Source organism: Pleurodeles waltl, chromosome 6 (genome assembly GCF_031143425.1).
Source record: "Pleurodeles waltl isolate 20211129_DDA chromosome 6, aPleWal1.hap1.20221129, whole genome shotgun sequence".
Taxonomy (NCBI): Eukaryota; Metazoa; Chordata; class Amphibia; order Caudata; family Salamandridae; genus Pleurodeles; species Pleurodeles waltl.
In genome coordinates, this window is record NC_090445.1 from 479,148,067 (window position 1) to 479,166,653 (window position 18,587).

Below are 18,587 nucleotides of genomic sequence, written 5' to 3' on the forward strand. Positions count from 1 at the left end.
TGGGCACCGCTGTCTCAAGCACCGCTGAACTGGGCACCGCCGTCTCAAGCACCGCTGAACTGGGCCCTTCATCTCAAGCACCGCTGAACTGGGCACGCCGTCTCAAGCACCGCTGAACTGGGTACCTCCATCTCAAGCACTGCTGAACTTGGCACCGCCGTCTCAAGCACCGCTGAACTGGGCACCGCCGTCTCAAGCACCGCTGAACTGGGCCCTTCATCTCAAGCACCGCTGAACTGGGCCCTTCATCTCAAGCTCCTCTGAACTGGGCCCTTCATCTCAAGCACCGCTGAACTGGGCCCTTCATCTCAAGCACCGCTGAACTGGGCACTGCCGTCTCAAGCACCGCTGAACTGGGCACCGCCGTCTCAAGCACCGCTGAACTGGGCACCGCTGTCTCAAGCACTGCTGAACTGGGCACCGCCGTTTCAAGCACCGCTGAACTGGGCCCTTCATCTCAAGCACCGCTGAACTGGGCACCGCCGTCTCAAGCACCGCTGAACTGGGTACCGCCGTCTCAAGCACTGCTGAACTTGGCACCGCCGTCTCAAGCACCGCTGAACTGGGCACCGCCGTCTCAAGCACCGCTGAACTGGGCCCTTCATCTCAAGCACCGCTGAACTGGGCCGTTCATCTAAAGCACCGCTGAACTGGGCCCTTCATCTCAAGCACCGCTGAACTGGGCACCCCCGTCTCAAGCACCGCTGAACTGGACACCGACATCTCAAGCACCGCTGAACTGGGCCCTTCACCTCAAGCACCGCTGAACTGGGCCCTTCATCTCAAGCACCGCTGAACTGGGCCCTTCATCTCAAGCACCGCTGAACTGGGCACCGCTGTCTCAAGCACTGCTGAACTGGGCACCGCCGTTTCAAGCACCGCTGAACTGGGCCCTTCATCTCAAGCACCGCTGAACTGGGCACCGCCGTCTCAAGCACCGCTGAACTGGGTACCGCCGTCTCAAGCACTGCTGAACTTGGCACCGCCGTCTCAAGCACCGCTGAACTGGGCACCGCCGTCTCAAGCACCGCTGAACTGGGCCCTTCATCTCAAGCACCGCTGAACTGGGCACCCCCGTCTCAAGCACCGCTGAACTGGACACCGACATCTCAAGCACCGCTGAACTGGGCCCTTCACCTCAAGCACCGCTGAACTGGGCCCTTCATCTCAAGCACCGCTGAACTGGGCCCTTCATCTCAAGCACCGCTGAACTGGGCACCGCCGTCTCAAGCACCGCTGAACTGGGCACGCCATCTCAAGCACCGCTGAACTGGGCACCGCCATCTCAAGCACCGCTGAACTGGGCACCGCCGTCTCAAGCACCGCTGAACTGGGCCCTTCATCTCAAGCACCGCTGAACTGGGCCCTTCATCTCAAGCACCGCTGAACTGGGCCCTTCATCTCAAGCACCGCTGAACTGGGCACCGCCGTCTCAAGCACCGCTGAACTAGGCACCGCCGTCTCAAGCACCGCTGAACTGGGCACCACCGTCTCAAGCACCGCTGAACTGGGCCCTTCATCTCAAGCACCGCTGAACTGGGCCCTTCATCTCAAGCACCGCTGAACTGGGCACCGCCGTCTCAAGCACCGCTGAACTGGGTACCGCCATCTCAAGCACTGCTGAACTTGGCACCGCCGTCTCAAGCACTGCTGAACTGGGCACCGCCGTCTCAAGCACCGCTGAACTGGGCCCTTCATCTCAAGCACCGCTGAACTGGGCCCTTCATCTCAAGCACCGCTGAACTGGGCCCTTCATCTCAAGCACCGCTGAACTGGGCACCGCCGTCTCAAGCACCGCTGAACTGGGCACCGCCATCTCAAGCACCGCTGAACTGGGCCCTTCATCTCAAGCACCGCTGAACTGGGCCCTTCATCTCAAGCACCACTGAACTGGGCACCGCCGTCTCAAGCACCGCTGAACTGGGCACTGCCGTCTCAAGCACCACTGAACTGGGCACCGCTGTCTCAAGCACCTCTGAACTGGGCACCGCCGTCTCAAGCACCGCTGAACTGGGCCCTTCATCTCAAGCACCGCTGAACTGGGCCCTTCATCTCAAGCACCGCTGAACTGGGCACCGCCGTCTCAAGCACCGCTGAACTGGGCACCGCCGTCTCAAGCACCACTGAACTGGGCACCGCCGTCTCAAGCACCGCTGAACTGGGCCCTTCATCTCAAGCACCGCTGAACTGGGCCCTTCATCTCAAGCACCGCTGAACTGGGCCCTTCATCTCAAGCACCGCTGAACTGGGCACCGCCGTCTCAAGCACCGCTGAACTGGGCACCGCCGTCTCATGCACCGCTGAACCATGAGCGCCAGGGGCTGGCCCACATCTTAGTCGGGCAGGGCTGCACGAAGCAGTCTGGGCACCAGGCCCCACCCAGAACCAGTGGAGACTGTTATCCACTTGTGAGACTGTGGCTTTGCACTCGCCAGGATTGAACAGTGGGCAACCCACCCACTTGTGAAACTTGACAGACTGTGGCTTTGTACTCCCCAGGATGTAACAGTGGGCAACCCACCCAATGTAGAGACTTGAGAGACTGTGGCTTTGCACTCCCCAGGATTGAACAGTGGGCAACCCACCCACTGTCCGGACTTGAGAGACTGTGGCTTTGCACTCCCCAGGATTGAACAGTGGCCATGGAGGCCCCTCGTGGATCTGGCATCGTGGACTCATCTGGCTGAGGTGCCCCGCCTTCCCTTCCCCATGAGGTGCCTGTAGTTTTGCTATCTGATGACCCTGCAGTGTTCTCTCCATTGGAGTCAGGTATCTTGTGTGGGCTTTGCCCATGTGATTTGGGCCCAGTGGTCCACGGACAATACATGCTACAATGCTCCGACTTGTACATTTATGTATATAACAGTTTTTGATGTAGATTTATATTTTTAAGCCAGCAATACAATATATTCCTATGTTTAGAATCATTTCCTTTTGTGTTTGCATTCTTCCGGGGCGTTTGGGGGGTGTCACTCTGATGTGTTGATACGCATTGATGTGTGTGTTGTAGTGGGTGAGGGTGAGGGTGGGTGTGTCGCGTATGTGTGTACCCGTAATATTTTCTCCACCCCCCTCCCCTGTGTCGTAGGTGCAGTACTCACCGTTGTCTTCTGCGCCGGCGTTCGTGCTCCTGGTAGAGGAGTAGGAACACAATCGCTGGGAGTATGTGGAGTTCGAGTTCCATGCTGTCCTTATTCCTCGTGGGCTGTATGGAGGTGAGCATTTTCACTTCAAAATGGCTGTTTCCGCCGTGTTTTTATCGGCGGGGCTACCGCCCCGGAAAAGGTGGCGGATTGGTAGGTTGTGATACAGTGGGCGGTACATTGTCTCCCGCCTGTCTGTTGGCGGTGACCGCCGCGCTGTTTGTTTGTGCCGCCGTGGCGGGCGGTGTGGTAATGTGGCGGTCTCTGTTGGCGGTTTCCACCAGGGTCGGAATTCCATTTTTTTTCCCGCCAGCCTGTTTGCGGTTTGGCCGCTGGTTTAACACCGACCGCCAGGGGTGGAATGACCCCCTATATTTACAAAACCTCATGAGATTGTATTGACTTGAAATTTCTCACCATTTCTCCCTTAGAGATGAGTTTCAGCAGAAAATTTCTTAATAGCGTAGAAAATGTCTTGTAGGGCATGTTTTCTCCTCGAGTCACCCTCGTTGCAGATATCTTGCATGATCATGGACAATGCCATCGTGCAGAAAGTGTTTTTATGTGACATGCTGGCAAGACCATTTCATACGTTTTTGCACAATTCTGTGTAATTTTCATGAACAAATATTGATTTGGCAAACCTGGTATGGATGCACACCTATCATGTTGCCAAGGGATCTTAGTTACACCCAATACATTTTGCATCCCTCCCAAGTACTGCAGGTATAATAATCTACCACAAGAAATAGCAAAAATGGACAGGTGTCTTGAAATGATTGGAGTTTGCTATTTCATGGGCTGGATTTAAATTGCCTATTCTTAGCACAGTACTTTACTACAATGTGATACTTTTTTTTAACTGGAAGGTGAAATGTATGCCTTGAATCTCAGTAGTTATTATACGTAGCGTTACTAAGTACAAATTTACGTTTCCCCTGTTGTCTGATCTTTGCACCCCAGGTTGTAAAATAATAAGCATTTCTGCCCTCCATGGGCCAGATGTAGCAATATTGCAAATTGCGACTTGCAATTTGCGAGTCCATCCGAATCGCAAATTGCAAGTCGCAATTTGCAATGCAGTACGGTGTCTCAGACACCGACTGCGACTCGGTATGGGGTCACAATGACCCACCTCATGAATATTCATGAGGTGGGTCGCAAATTGCGGCCCCATAGCGAGTATAGGCACTCGCAAACATGGAGGCCTGCTGTAGTCAGCAGACCTCCATGTTCGTGACTGCTTTCAATAAAGCATTTTTTTTTTTTTTAAGTGTAGCCCGTTTTCCTTAAAGGAAAACGAGCTGCACTTAAAAAAAAAAAACGAAACCTTTAGTTTCTGTATTTTTTCAGGGCAGGGAGTGGTCCCTGGGACCACTCCCTGCCCTGAAAAAATATTTTTGTGTCCAATCACAAAGTGGAAGGGGTCCCATGGGGACCCCTTCCAATTTGCGAGTGGGTTACCATCCACTTGAAGTGGATGGTAACTGCGATACGATTTGCGACCGCATACGCGGTCACAAATGGTATTGCATACCACTCAGACTCGCAAATAGGAAGGGAACACCCCTTCCTATTTGCGAGTCGGAAATGCATTTTACGAGTCGGTTCCGACTCGCAAAATGCATTTCTGCATAGGAAACTCCGGTTTGCGACTCGCAAACGGCAAATTTTGCAGTTTGCGAGTCGCAAACTGTTTCCTACATCTGGCCCATATGTCTCTTTTCCCATAGCTCCCAAACATTTGCTAAATACTTCAAAAATAGTTTCCACCTAATCAGTGAATCACATGGAGTCACCAGGAACGTGGTGGGTTCATGCTCTGCATTCTTCACTTAGGGGGTGATTCTAACTTCGGCGGGCGGCGGAGGCCGCCCGCCGAAGTTCCCCCACCAAAATACCGCTCCGCGGTCGAAAGACCGCTGAGGGTATTTTGGGATTTGCCCTGGGCTGGCGGGCGGCCGCCAAAAGGCCGCCCGCCAGCCCAGGGCAAATCAGCCTTCCCACGAGGACGCCGGCTCAGATTGAGCCGGCGTAGTGGGAAGGTGCGACGGGTGCAGTGGCACCCGTCGCGTATTTCAGTGTCTGCATAGCAGACACTGAAATACTTTGTGGGGCCCTCTTACGGGGGCCCCTGCAGTGCCCATGCCATTGGCATGGGCACTGCAGGGGCCCCCAGGGGCCCCGCGGCACCCCCTACCGCCATCCTGTTCCTGGTGGGAGTCCCGCCAGGAACAGGATGGCGGTAGGGGGTGTCAGAATCCCCATGGTGGCGGAGCGCGCTCCGCCGCCATGGAGGATTCTGCAGGGCAGCGGGAAACCGGCAGGAGACCGCCGGTTTCCCGCATCTGACCGCGGCCGAACCGCCGCGGTCAGAATGCCCTGCGGGGCACCGCCGGTCTGTCGGAGGTGCTCCCGCCGACCCTGGCCCTGGCGGTCTCAGACCGCCGGGGTCAGAATGTCCCCCTTAGTGTCTACAATCTTTTACAAACCACTTTGTTGTATTGCAATAGTATTAAATTCTGGCCCATACTTAAGAAAAAGTGGTGCATCAGCTTCGATGCGCCACTTTTCTTGCACCCCCCCCTACCAGCAACTACTGACACCATGGTTGAACAGTATTTATAATACTGTGCACCATGGTGGTCGTTAGCACAATAGCATCAACATTTTTGACACTATTGTGGTGCTTTGCTACACTAGTGTCAAACATTTTGACGCGAGTGCAGCAAAATGCAAGGAGGCCCATAGGTTACTATTGGAGAATCATTTCAATGCCTGCTCTGAGCAGGCATTAACAATGATGCCGAAAATGGTACAGCAAAATCTTTTACATCTCACTGCACCATTTTTTCAGGTCTCCTAGCTCCAGAACACCGCCCTTGCATACATTTTACCTGGCGCACGTATAATTTGGAGCAAGGGGTTACAAAGTGGCACAATTCATGTATTGCGCCATTTTGTAAATATGACACAGCAGAAAAGCCACTTTAGCACCCTCTTAGTGTAAAAACAATGACGCTATGATGGCGCTAAGGACTCTTAAATATGCCCCTCTGTTTTGTAGTACCGCACAAACATTCGTTATGGTTGTTCTCAACAGTAGTTAGCAGGAGTAGCTTTTTGCCTGTACCGCAGACAGGACACTGATTTGAACTACTGATGAACAATGTGATAGTAAGCGGAGTATATCATCATGATGTGTTATAATGGTTTGTGCCTCACTGTTCATTGTCTGGTGTGCGGCGTAGCTCTGTACCATAGAACACACACTATAATCATCAGTGCTTAATTTGTAAAAGAACAGGTGTGTCTAGTTTTATGGAATGTCAGCGTGATGAATATCAAGGGCTCATAGTCTTGATTACATCTCATGCCTCTTTAATCCAAGGAGAGATACTTCCTACCCCTTTATGTCAATGTGTCAAATTCGTTTTCTCCGCTGCTTTCTTTCTTTGTCACAGTTGTTTTTCGTCTTTCTCTTCCTCCTCCTTACGCCTTTTATGTCTTTGACTCTCTTGCTCTGGCTCAAAATGCGATAAGGAAAAAAAAAGCGTGTGCCCCCAAAAATGACTGCAAGTGGGCCCCACCTGCAATCCCTGGTTCAGATTAAGCCCTATTAATCACGTCTGACGCATAGTTTACGTATCTTCTTAAATGTGAAAAAAAAACGTCTTGGCAGAGGCACCTTTTCTTTCAAATGGTAAGCGGGGCATGGCAGTACCAACTCTATTGCACCATAGGCATCTTTAGAGCTCTCCTATTATAATCCACCGTCGTTTTATACCAACAGTTGATATAGTTTAATTCCGTCCTTAGAGAATATATTCTCCAATGAATGTGTTCTCTGTTCGTTAATGTCACATTTCCCCCTCTACACCATTTCACCTTCTTGCAATATGCACCGTGTCCAACGAACTACTTTAACCTTCCACATTTGAGGCATTCGTGCTCCCACCTTTGATGCATAGGGGCGTAACCAGCACCAAGAATCTGTAGTACCCTTTATAAGCTGTCACTGTTTTGGACTATAAACGAGTGTCCCAAGCTAAAATGGTGCCTTCAACCTAACCCTTGTGAATCTTCGTTTCCCAAAGTAAAAAAACGGTCACTAATGGATGTAATGTCAAATGCACTTATGCCTGAAGATGATCCACCATGTGTATTGCCACATAGATGATGAAGCCACAGGACACGTTGAGGCATGCAGCGTGCCTTTTCCTTTTGTGTCCTAATTGGTACTCCCCTGAGCCCTAGGCACTTTAGAAAAGGCTGACTGAAAATTGTGGCGCCGTTCAGGCACACTGGTGACCACCGCTTGTTATTTGGAGCTGGTTTGTGCGTTCTGGTTGAAGTGCATAATCAGAAGTGATCTTAAAGCTGTACATGGCAGACCCGTTTTGAGTGCCAACACAGCAGTAACATAGGAGGTAGTAATGATTCTCGTTCCTAAAAGGGCCAGAAGGTAAAGTAGGTTAAAATGACTAGACTATTAACCAACACAGACTTTGCTACCAGTGAGCAGGGAAAACTGACATACCTTAGAAAATAATGTTAACATCAAACACAAACACTAGAATATAAAACATCTTTATAAATACAATCAATTCAAGAATATAAATAACAGTGCCATATTGTGTTGGCGTTGTAAATGTTTGTTAATGATTGGCTTGGGAACAATACACCAATCTTACATTTCAGCATGATGTGTTTGTGATCGAATGCTCAGGCAAAAATGTAATCTAGCGGGTTGGTGGCTGGCCATGTGCTCAGTTTACCTGGTTATTACCTGACCTTTAGCATATGATCACATTGCATGGCTTTTGATAACATGACTTCAGCTTCCTTTGCCTCAGTTCTCATGTCATTCAACACTAGCTGATATGAAGTGTCCTATCAATAACTGGGCATTTACGGGACATCTCAAAGACTTTGTGACAGTGTACCAAACCTTCCAGAGACTTAGGCACCTGAGACCAAGTTAAGGGCCTGATTTAGATTTAAACGTACGGGCTACATCTCGTCCGCCGAAATCTAAATCCCATTATAGGTCTTTCTATAGCGCTCTTGCATAAACTATAAACAACGTTCTCCCATATCTGTCTGACTCGTGTAACAACTTTCTCCTATAAATATTTAGAGAGCAGACTTGAAATGCATTTTAATATAACTTCCATTTCTTTGAGCGCCTCAGCCCAGCTTTAATTTAATTAAATGCTAAATGACTGAAAGATTTTTCTTTTTCCATATCTGCGCAGCGAACAGAGATCGATATTTCTTGACACTGGGGGACATGCTCATCTTTCTTGCCAGGAAGAGTTTTGCTCGTGCAGACGGATGAGCTCTGCCATGGTAGACCGTGTCTGCAGCCCTGAAACACGACAAAGAGTTGGATTTCTTCCTTGAAACGTATTATATCAAGGTTACAGTTAAACAGAATCCTAAAAGTCCTCGTGCACCATGTATAATATTTGCCTCACATTACCCGGGACACAAATGCTACAATTTAATGGAGGGTTTGCCACTGTAGTAAAGAGAATTAGGTTCTACAGTAAGGGTGAGCAGAATTCCAGGGAGTTACATAAAAACTCAGAGAGATTTTGCAGAGGTCCGCAAGGGGGCACAATTCAGGCACGTCACAATGCTTACACTGCTTGTTTTGGATTGTAAAATCTATATGAATGGCACCATGCTGCACGCCAGAGGGCGCTGCTTCTCTCTGCCACTCAAGTACATTTTCCACTTGGGGCTGCTTTCTCATCACAAATGGTCTTGGCCTGCGCGATTGCCCAGATTCACTGGGAAGTGTTCTAGTGCCCCAAAATCATGCTGGGGGATGCAAATTCTTGCTCTCCAACTTAACGTTTGTGAGCCCATTATGAGAAGAAACACCCCCTCATGGCAGTTGATGGAGTTTTGCCAGAAATCCTGGCTCCTACCAGAACTCAGAGTGGGCAAAACTCCAGCAGCGAAGCAGAATTTTTTACCACCTACTACACTCCAGCCACAAAAAAAAAAAAAAAAAACGATCTCTTGTTGGCACCCATTGGGAAATCTCTCTCCCATCTTCTATATGCAAGTCACTGATGTTCGGTTGGTGTGAACCTTTGACAAGCATTCCGATGAGCCCAACAAAAACAAGTTTTGGCAACACCAATAGGTCTAGCTATTTTAAGTCAAAATGTCTCTTTATGGATTGGCAAGTATATGCATGTGGTAGATTGGATCTTTGAGTGGATTCATGTGCGAATGAGTCAAGTTTTTGATGAGTGAGTCCCTGGATGAATGAATGAGTGCATTACATAATGTAGAGGGCATGAGTAAATGGTTGTATAGTAAGTGCATAGATGGATTTCTGGATAAATGATTGGGTATGTAGATGGGGGGATTCAAACAGGTTATAGGCAATCACTGGTTGAGGCCTCGGAAAGCAGTAGTGAGTTTTATATAGTGGCAAAAATTACCCATATAATGTCAGTCTAAGCGTTACTCTAATAATGGGTAACTTTATGGAAAGGAGTATGAAAACAGTTACATTATTGTGCCATTGCAAGCAATAATGCAGTCTTTTAGGCAATCGTTTACTTATAACTATCATTAACTATACGTGCTGCAGCCATGCCAGCCCCAGCCACGAGGTTGCGTTGATCACCATGTCTACAAGTAGCTGTGGGATTACCTTAAAACATCTCTTTGGTGATGAAGCGATACAGAGACAGTCAAGGCCGTCTCTGCAGCAGCCTTCATTAAGAATGTCAGGCACTGCAAATGGATGTCTGTCTGTCTACCGTTCAGAAGTAAAATCAGGCATGCATCCAAAATGCAAAACAGTCCAAGGAACACTGGTAATGCTCAACAAAAGCATATGAACACTCACACACATCCAATGGTCCAAACTGGAAAAGCTAATTTAGACAAAGAACCAAAAATAGGACTTGAATGACGTAAATGGGGTGGCCATCTTTGAAAGGGAACACAGATTGGTAGGGCACATGGTCTGCATAGGCAGATGCTTGGCTACACGTTCACTACTAGATTAGTGGCTGTGGAAGAGTATACTCAATCTCAGTGGCCATTTTAAACAAGGATAATGCTAAGCCCCTATGGGGTTAATGTAAAATGTATTCCAGTGGAACTCCTTGTTGAAAAACTAACAGTCATCCAATGCTGAATTCAATGCCTTGTACCTATTGTATGTTGCACATTGCATGTGACCTGAGCTGCTACTATATTTTTGGCGACACAACTGCTATTAAAAGGATTTGCAGGAGTGAGTGGTACTCCTGGGGAAAGTGTGAACAACACACCTTGTGTAAGGAGAAGAGGTGGGTGCAATGAGGTGTCAATGCACTAGGGAAAATGGGAGGAATAGACACGCTAGGGGAAAGAGCAAGGAGTGGGAGCACTTAATGCAAAGCCCTGGCGCACCTGGAGTTGGAATGAAGAAATATGTAGAAGATCTCATTTTTCAATAAAATCATTTTATAGTGTTTTTCACACACACAAAATGTTTTCTTTGAAAATGGGACCTGTAGTTCATATATCTGCATGTTTTTATTCCATTTAAAATGAGCATTTGGGGGGGCATGACCTGGTAGGCCAAGATGGCAGTTGAGCTTTAGACTGGCTCCCATAGCCCGACAAACATTTGACAACATCCCACCTGACAGCACAGCCAAACAACTCCCCTGATCTCTCCACATCACAGGGATACCCTCAGGACCCTGCAGACCCAGCAGGGGCAAATATAAGGGCTTGAAGATCCAATGACATAACGCCCACAATCAGGTGGCTACAGCAAGATGTTGATTGCCCTTACGCCGGCACTCTGCTACATGACTTAGCAGCTGCCGGGAGCCAGGGCCCACCGCCCACCTGACTCTGCAGGTGTGGGACAGGAACAGGGATTGGCCCTGGACCGCCTGCCTTCATGGTGGAGAGGCTAGTGCTGTGGTGCTGAGCGCCTTCCCTGTCTGCTGACCTCACCACCTATCATTGAGGCCCGGCAAGGTTCCGCGCTGCAGCCCATCAGCCCCTGACTCCATGCAGTGAGAGATGTACACCAAAAGTGGCCCTGGATCTGCTACATAAAGAAAAAGAGGTTAGTGCTGTGGCTCTGAGTGCCTCGGCTATCAGCCAACTTCACAGGCACTTGGGTCTATCACTGGGGCTCTTTTGCATTGCTGCTGAGGACTGGTGAGGCCTTGTGTCACACTGGTGGGCACCTTGGTGGCCTGTTCATGCAGTGGCTCCCTGCGCATGACAGTGTGCAGAAACCGAGAGACAGGTGGCGGTACCAGTCTCACATGGTGATCTGCTTCCCCTTTGAGCAACCATATAAGACAGGTGGCCGGCTGGCTTAGGGCCTCCACATATCTCACCTATGCCTGGACATCCTTGACGGTGGTTTTTCTGGGGGCTTGACACCCATTTTCCCCCCACTGCGAGGACACATGGAGACTTCTGCCCATACCTGGACTGGGACAAACACGGGGCAGTGCCACTGAACTGGGGCAATGTGACCTTGCCTCTGCAACCTTCTGAAGGGCCACCATGATTTCATCCCAAGGGACCCCTTATTCCTAGAATTACACCACACTGCAAAACCAGATGGCAGACAGTCGCCGACAGAAACAGCACTGCTGTGGTCCCTGGACTCACCAACTGGGTGCGTGGTGCCCTCTTGAACTGCAAAGGGGACCTAATAAAATTTGGATGGGGCAGAGGACCACTAAAGCCTGAACTCCTGAGATGAGCCTACCTTGGGCGCCAATCCACATTGAAGGACTTTTGCATCCACCAGCGTAAACTGTCACTGGCTATGGGTGTGACTATACCCTCCCAAGGTGCCTGTGGATCCACAATCAAAGACAAACCCCCACAGTTGAAGCCAGCCCAAACCAAGATGGACCAATACACCAACCCCATTGTGGATACTGAAGGGACTTCAGACGTACTTCCCCGTGAGTAACATGCCACAGCACACAGACCTGTCCATTCTCCTCAAGGCAATTCAAGACTTCAGAGAAGCAGAGTAGACAAAAGTGGATGGGGTCCAAGTAGATGGCTCCCTCCTGCTCCATGACCTCTGTAAAGTGGCAGATAGGGTGACGGAGGCTGAAATCAGGGTCTCCAAGGTCGAAGATGAGGTGGCCACCCTTAAATGTCAAGTCTCTAAACTGCTCTTCATGACGGCTGCCTTGAAAGACTGGCAAAAGATGCCAAAAACCAGTCCTGGAGAAATAACCTGCACCTCTGTGGGTTTCTGGAGGGGGTTGAGACCTCTAGTGCAGACTGCTTTCAAGAAGACTGGTTCCGGTTGTGGGTCCTGTCAGAGATGCTATCTCACTGTTTTGTGATGGAGAGGGTTCAATGATCCCTGGTTAATAAACCACCCCCTGGGGTTTCCCAGCCCCATGATAGCCTGCATCCTCAATCATCAAGATGCCATCCTCCAGGAGACTAGAAACCACCAACACCTGCACTTCCGTAATGCCAAAATCCTGATCTTCCCAGACTACACCCGGGTAGTCCAATAGCTCCAACGCTCTTTTGAGGACATTAAACAGAAATATCAGGCCCTCAAGATCCAATATATGCTACTTTTCCAGGCTAGCCTGAAAGTAATCTTTAACTCATCCACTTACTTCTTCAACACTCCAGATCAAGCCTGAGAATGGGTGATAGTTCAATGGGTACCACGGCCCCTGGAACGAGAGAGATAGCAAAATTGAAGATAAGTTGTTGCCCCTGGGCCTTCTTCTAAATTACCCCGAAGAAAGAGAATCCACTCAAGGAAGGGAAGACCAAACCACCACGAGGGACAAAGATCATTGATCTCATTCCATGGCAGAGTACTCTGCACTCTAGATATGGAGGGGACGCTATCTGACATCCCCACTCTGTTTTGGACTCAGGGTGGAACACTCACTTTAAAACTGACAAGCTGTGAGGTACAGAACTGGGCATCCTGAACTATGGACACCATGAGAAATTCTCCTAGCTACATTTGCCTATACTGTGCTCACGGGAGGGAGGGTGGTGGGAAGAGGAGTATCTCTATGTCTCATGTTATTATGTTGTCCTATTTCACATGCAGAGCTGCTATCAGGCATCGTAATGCTTGATTTGGGCTACTTAGAGCCTCAGATAGGTTCTGAAACCCTCTACAAGTTTCTTTATGTTTTAATGTCGGACAACAGATGTTTAAGGGTTGGAAATATGGGGTGGGGGCGTATGGGGGTATTGGTTAAAGTTCTGTTCTGTTTTGTTGTCCGGATTCCCTTTTTCTCAGCAATTATCACAAACTTCATTACTTGGATGCACTCACCTGAACACAATGTACATTACGGCTACATCGAGCCCCTGCCCCCGGGAACAGTGAGACATCTCCAGGAAGAAGGGATTGCTCCACCAATTTCCAACACCGCCCTGAATGGTTAATATCCTTTCTTGGAATGTAAACAGTCTCCTTGACCATACTACGAGATTGACAGGACTACGCTATATAAAACATTTTCACCTGAGAGTGATCATGCTCTAAGAAACCCAACTTTTAGGCTCACACTGTCCTTGATCAGATTGGTTATGACTGAGTTTGCCATGCTGACTTCTATAGAGGGTAAAGAGAGGTTGTGATCATATTATGCAGGCCTTACCAATGTTAGTATCCTCTCACACATCGACCTGATGCGAAGATATGTAGGAATCAAAAGCAGTCAAGAGGCTAGACAATGCAACTTCGTATCGACTTACGTCCCCAACAGGTGCTGCACTCGACATTGTAAGAATGTCAAGACCTTGCGGTAGCACTCTCCCCAGGGAATACCCTGATTTGAAGTGATTGTAATGCAGTCCCAGACCCCAGAGTGGATGCTTCTGAACTCCCTCTGCTGGGCCGAAGTTCGTGCTCCTCCCAACTCACATTGTGGACCAACCTTATGGGCCTATGTGATTCATGGAAATCATGGAACCTCTCAAACGGCTGTACATCCATGTGTCAGCAGTGCACTAAATGGAGTCTAGAATCAACCAGATTTGGCTCCCAACCAGTGACATCCTATCACTGAGGCACATACAGGTCTTACCCTGAGGAATCTCTGACCATGTACCCATTCTTTTTGACATGGGGTCCCCTCAGAGCATCCTATGACCTATGTGGCACATCAATGCTTTGCACCTTGTGGAACAAGACTGTGCTGACCACATGGAACTCCATAACTCTGTGGGCATCCAGTAAACCCGCCCTGAGGGGTCTGATTAAGGGATACATTAGGGCAAAGGAGGCACGTCAACTGACATAGGTGACAGACCTAGAGGTCCAGATTATTTCTCTGGAGGGGCAGACACATGGCCTGCCCTCTGATGACATTAAACATCAACTGACACTGGTGAGGTCCCCACTGAAGCAGGCCTCCGTAGTGGAATCCAGGCAGTGCTGGAAAGTGTTGACCCAGCGGGTTTATGAACAGGGGGCAAATCTAGCAAGCTGTTCTATTGGTTGGCAACCAAGGACACCTCAACCAGAACTGTACTGGCCATTCATGACCCTCACAGAAAACTCTGCAAACACACAACCAAAACTGGTCAGGTCTTTGCTGTTTATTGCCAATAATTATACACAACGATCCTTGTGCTCCTACAAGATTTTGTACCCCCACTGTTAAATGATATTTCCCTCCCCTTGATACTCCTTGCTCTGGCTGGGGAACTCGACCAGCTAATCATGACTGAGGAGATAAGTATGGCCATCTCAGATCTCAACATGGTTAGGACCCCAGGCCCAGAAGTGTTCCCCATCAAATTTTTCAAATGATATCAGACCCATCTCTCTCATAGATACCAACATGAAAAATTTGGGGACTTTTCTATTGGTGAGATTGACCCAGACACTGTTACCTAATTCACCCAGACCAGTGCAGGCTTATGCCCAGCAGGAACTCCCACTATTGCATATGGAGAGTGCAACTTCCAGTGTACCAACTACACTGAATGGGTGGATCTTTGTCCTTACCCTTAACTGATTTTGAAAAGACCTTCAAAAACCTTCAAAACATGTTACATGGACCTTTTTGAGACTGTGCTGCAATGTGCAGGTTTTCGGCCTTACTTCCGTGAACTCATTGGCCTTTTATACAGTGTTCCATCAACTCAAGTCCAGATGAACAGAGTACAATCCCCCCTTCTCAATTCACAAAGGCATCCGCCAAAGCTGTCCCCTATCTGCATTACTATTCACCCTAGTAATTGAACCTCTGGTGCCTCTCATCAGATGTGATGCCCAAATATGTGGATGGCTTTGGGAAGGAGGTCCTGAAGAACAGATAGCTCTATATGTAGATGATATCCTGTTATTCCTTGGGGACCCACAGCATTCAGGGTCGAGATACCTAGAGTAGCTCTACCTTAATGGTGAAGCCTCAGGACTACAGATCAACATAAGCAAATCAATGTTAGTGCTGGTCCAAGGAGACTTGGGTGACCACTCCTGGTGCCTTGCAATCCCAGAATGGCACCTCTCTTTCAAATATTTAAGTGTCCATATCTCCCACCTGCCAGACTTGGTCTGGAATCCTATTTTTTAACACTTTATGAAAAGACTGATTAGAGACTTGTGGAACTGGGCTGGCATGCCTCTAAATCTGATAGGGTGAATAGCCTTGTTCAAGATTATGTACCTCCCCCAGTTTTTATAGATCTTTGCAAACTGCCCTCACCCAGTCCCCCAGACGTCTTTTCAAACACTGACATCAAAGATTACCACACTCTTCTTTCACAGAGGGCCATTGCTGGGTGGCCTCTATCTCTGCTAAGAAATTCCCATATGAGGGGGGCCTGGGCATGACCTACCTTTAGGGATACTATCTCGTTGCCCGAGCTGCGATGATCAATGACTGGTTTCAAGGGGGTTGGGACTACCCCACCAACTGGGTAAAACTCCACCTCTTGGGTCTAGTAAACTCTGTAGCCTGCTTTACATGTGCCGATCCATCAATCTCTCCCCAAATGTACCCGGCTGACTACCCTTTGCTGGAGAGCAGTTCTACATTTTATCACTTTGGATCGTAATCTCACCAGGATGACACCACTGTGGCAGGGCACATGGCTGATTCAAGTATCGGGCCTCCAAGGATTTACAAAGTGTGACAGGATCGGAATAACACACCTAGTGCATTTTAGATGCAGTGGGACATTGATGTCATCCAAACATTTGCAAGAGATTTATCAGCTCTCTCATACACAATTCTATAGCTATCTCCAACTGTGCCATGCCCTACTTGTCCATATTCTCGCTGATTCCCAAATACCAGAGTAAAACTCCCTCGAAGCCAAGATATTCCTGGGAAAACTGGACAAAGGAGCCATCTCTAAGATCTACCATTCCTTGATGGTTGACACACCCAACTGTTTCCCAGCACTTCAACAGAAAAGGGAGACATGGGTGGGAGAACTGAATGATGATGACTGGTACAAGGCCGTCTGGCCCCTAGAGAATTGGTTATCTCCTCGTGCCCCTGAATGGTTCAGCTCAATTATCTCCATGCAACATTTCTGACCGGTAAAGGCTGAGCTGTGATGGTGGACCCCACCAGTCAGATGTGCCAGATGCTCCCTACCTGCAGCAGATTTTTTTCCATATGGTTTGGTCCTGTCCAGTGCTGTCCTTCTTTTGGGGAGAAATAGGCCAGGAGCTCTCTGAAGTTCTTGTCGCCAGACTGGCCTCAGTCCAAAGACAGTCCTACAAGGTCTATTAGAAGAGATTGGGAAACTGAGAATGGAGAAAACCTTTATTGGGGCAGCCACCTGTTTTGTCTTGCATGATTTAAACATAATTTTTCTGGCTCCCCGAGGACTCTGTATCAGTATGATGTACTTGCTAGAACAGAATGTATGAAAGTTTGGTTTTGAATGCTGGGATTCACATGTTACAAAGTTACAGAGATACAGCACAGTGTGTGGCATAGTTATTCAGCGGGTACCAGGCTGAGGAAGATGCTCCACCTGGCAACAAAATAGGGCATAAGTAGCCCGAAAAGTGAAGTGTTCTCCTGGAGAAATTGCCTTTATCAAAGCAAACTGCTCAAGTTTGCCACATTTGCCTTTGTTGACGTGGCAAGTCCAGAGTTGGTGTTTGTGGACTCAAAGCACAACTGCAGCCAGTGTGCAGCATGTGAATGGAAAGAGAGCTTCACGAAAAAGTAATTGCGTTGTTGGACAAGAAACTATGGCCAAAGTCCTACAAAAAGGTACTGTGCTGCCATGCAAATTAAGTTACACACTATAAGGAGCGTTAACTCTGAAGGCGGATTCAACCAGGTTTACAAAGCACAGTTAAAGACAATTTTCAAATACCAAATAGTGCTGAAGGTGGATCAACCAGGTGTACGACAATACAAAGTGAAGTGTAAAAAGAATAAAGTAAATAACTTACCAAGACCAATAGACAGAGTCATCATACCCCCAATTGAAGGTGGCACCAAGAGAAGTGCCTAAGTTTGTGCTAAATAAGTGGTCCATATTTACAGCCGCCAGAAACTTGACAGAAGGCCATTATGCCTGTAGATCCCATCAATGACAACCCAGGGACTGGTGCATCGCAGGGTAAGGCGTGAATGGAACTGATATTGATTTTCAGGCAGAGAGGCTAGGGAAAGCAGCACTCTCAACATCAGTAAGTTTCACACTGGTCTACAATGCTGCCCCCTTCTTCAAGCCACCACCACCATTCAACATTGCCAAATGTAAAATAGTGTGATAGATGGACTGCATGGATAGAGACATTTGAAGTTTTCTTAGATGCACTTGAAAAGACTGATAACAACAAGATTATCAAATATCTCATACATCTTGCTGGTGATGGTGTGAAAAAAGTCATAAAGAAAGTCATAAAGAAAATACCAAAATCTGACGAAGAAGTCACATACTGTTAGATTAGGAATAAGCTGAATCTTAAGTTTAATTCAATACCAAATGTCGACTATGAACAATATGTTTTCAGTCAAGAATGTCAAAGAGTTGGCAAAACAACCAATGAATTAGTGGAAAGACTCAACACACTCATCAAACACTGTAAGTTCAATGATGTTAACAACGAAGAAGCCATGAGGCTTAGATCGATCAATGAATACCTTGCCAGTCGTGAATGTTGATGGCTACCAGAGCTTAAAAACATGCTGAGAGACAAGCTACTGACATTGAGGCTGGAGGTGCACAGATCAAGTCAGTCATGAATTTGAAAAGTAATCTGAAACAAAAGACTGAACGACACAAAGTGATGTCTACATGCAAAAGAAGTTGTGCCTCACATATGGATTTGCGTTTCCACACCAAAGAAAGTGTCCGGCCATTGATCAGATATGCAAAGGCTGTGGTAAAGAGAACCATTTTGTGATTATGTGCAGAGCAAAGCAAAAATTAAGCGTGTCATAGCACAAAGACAAAATG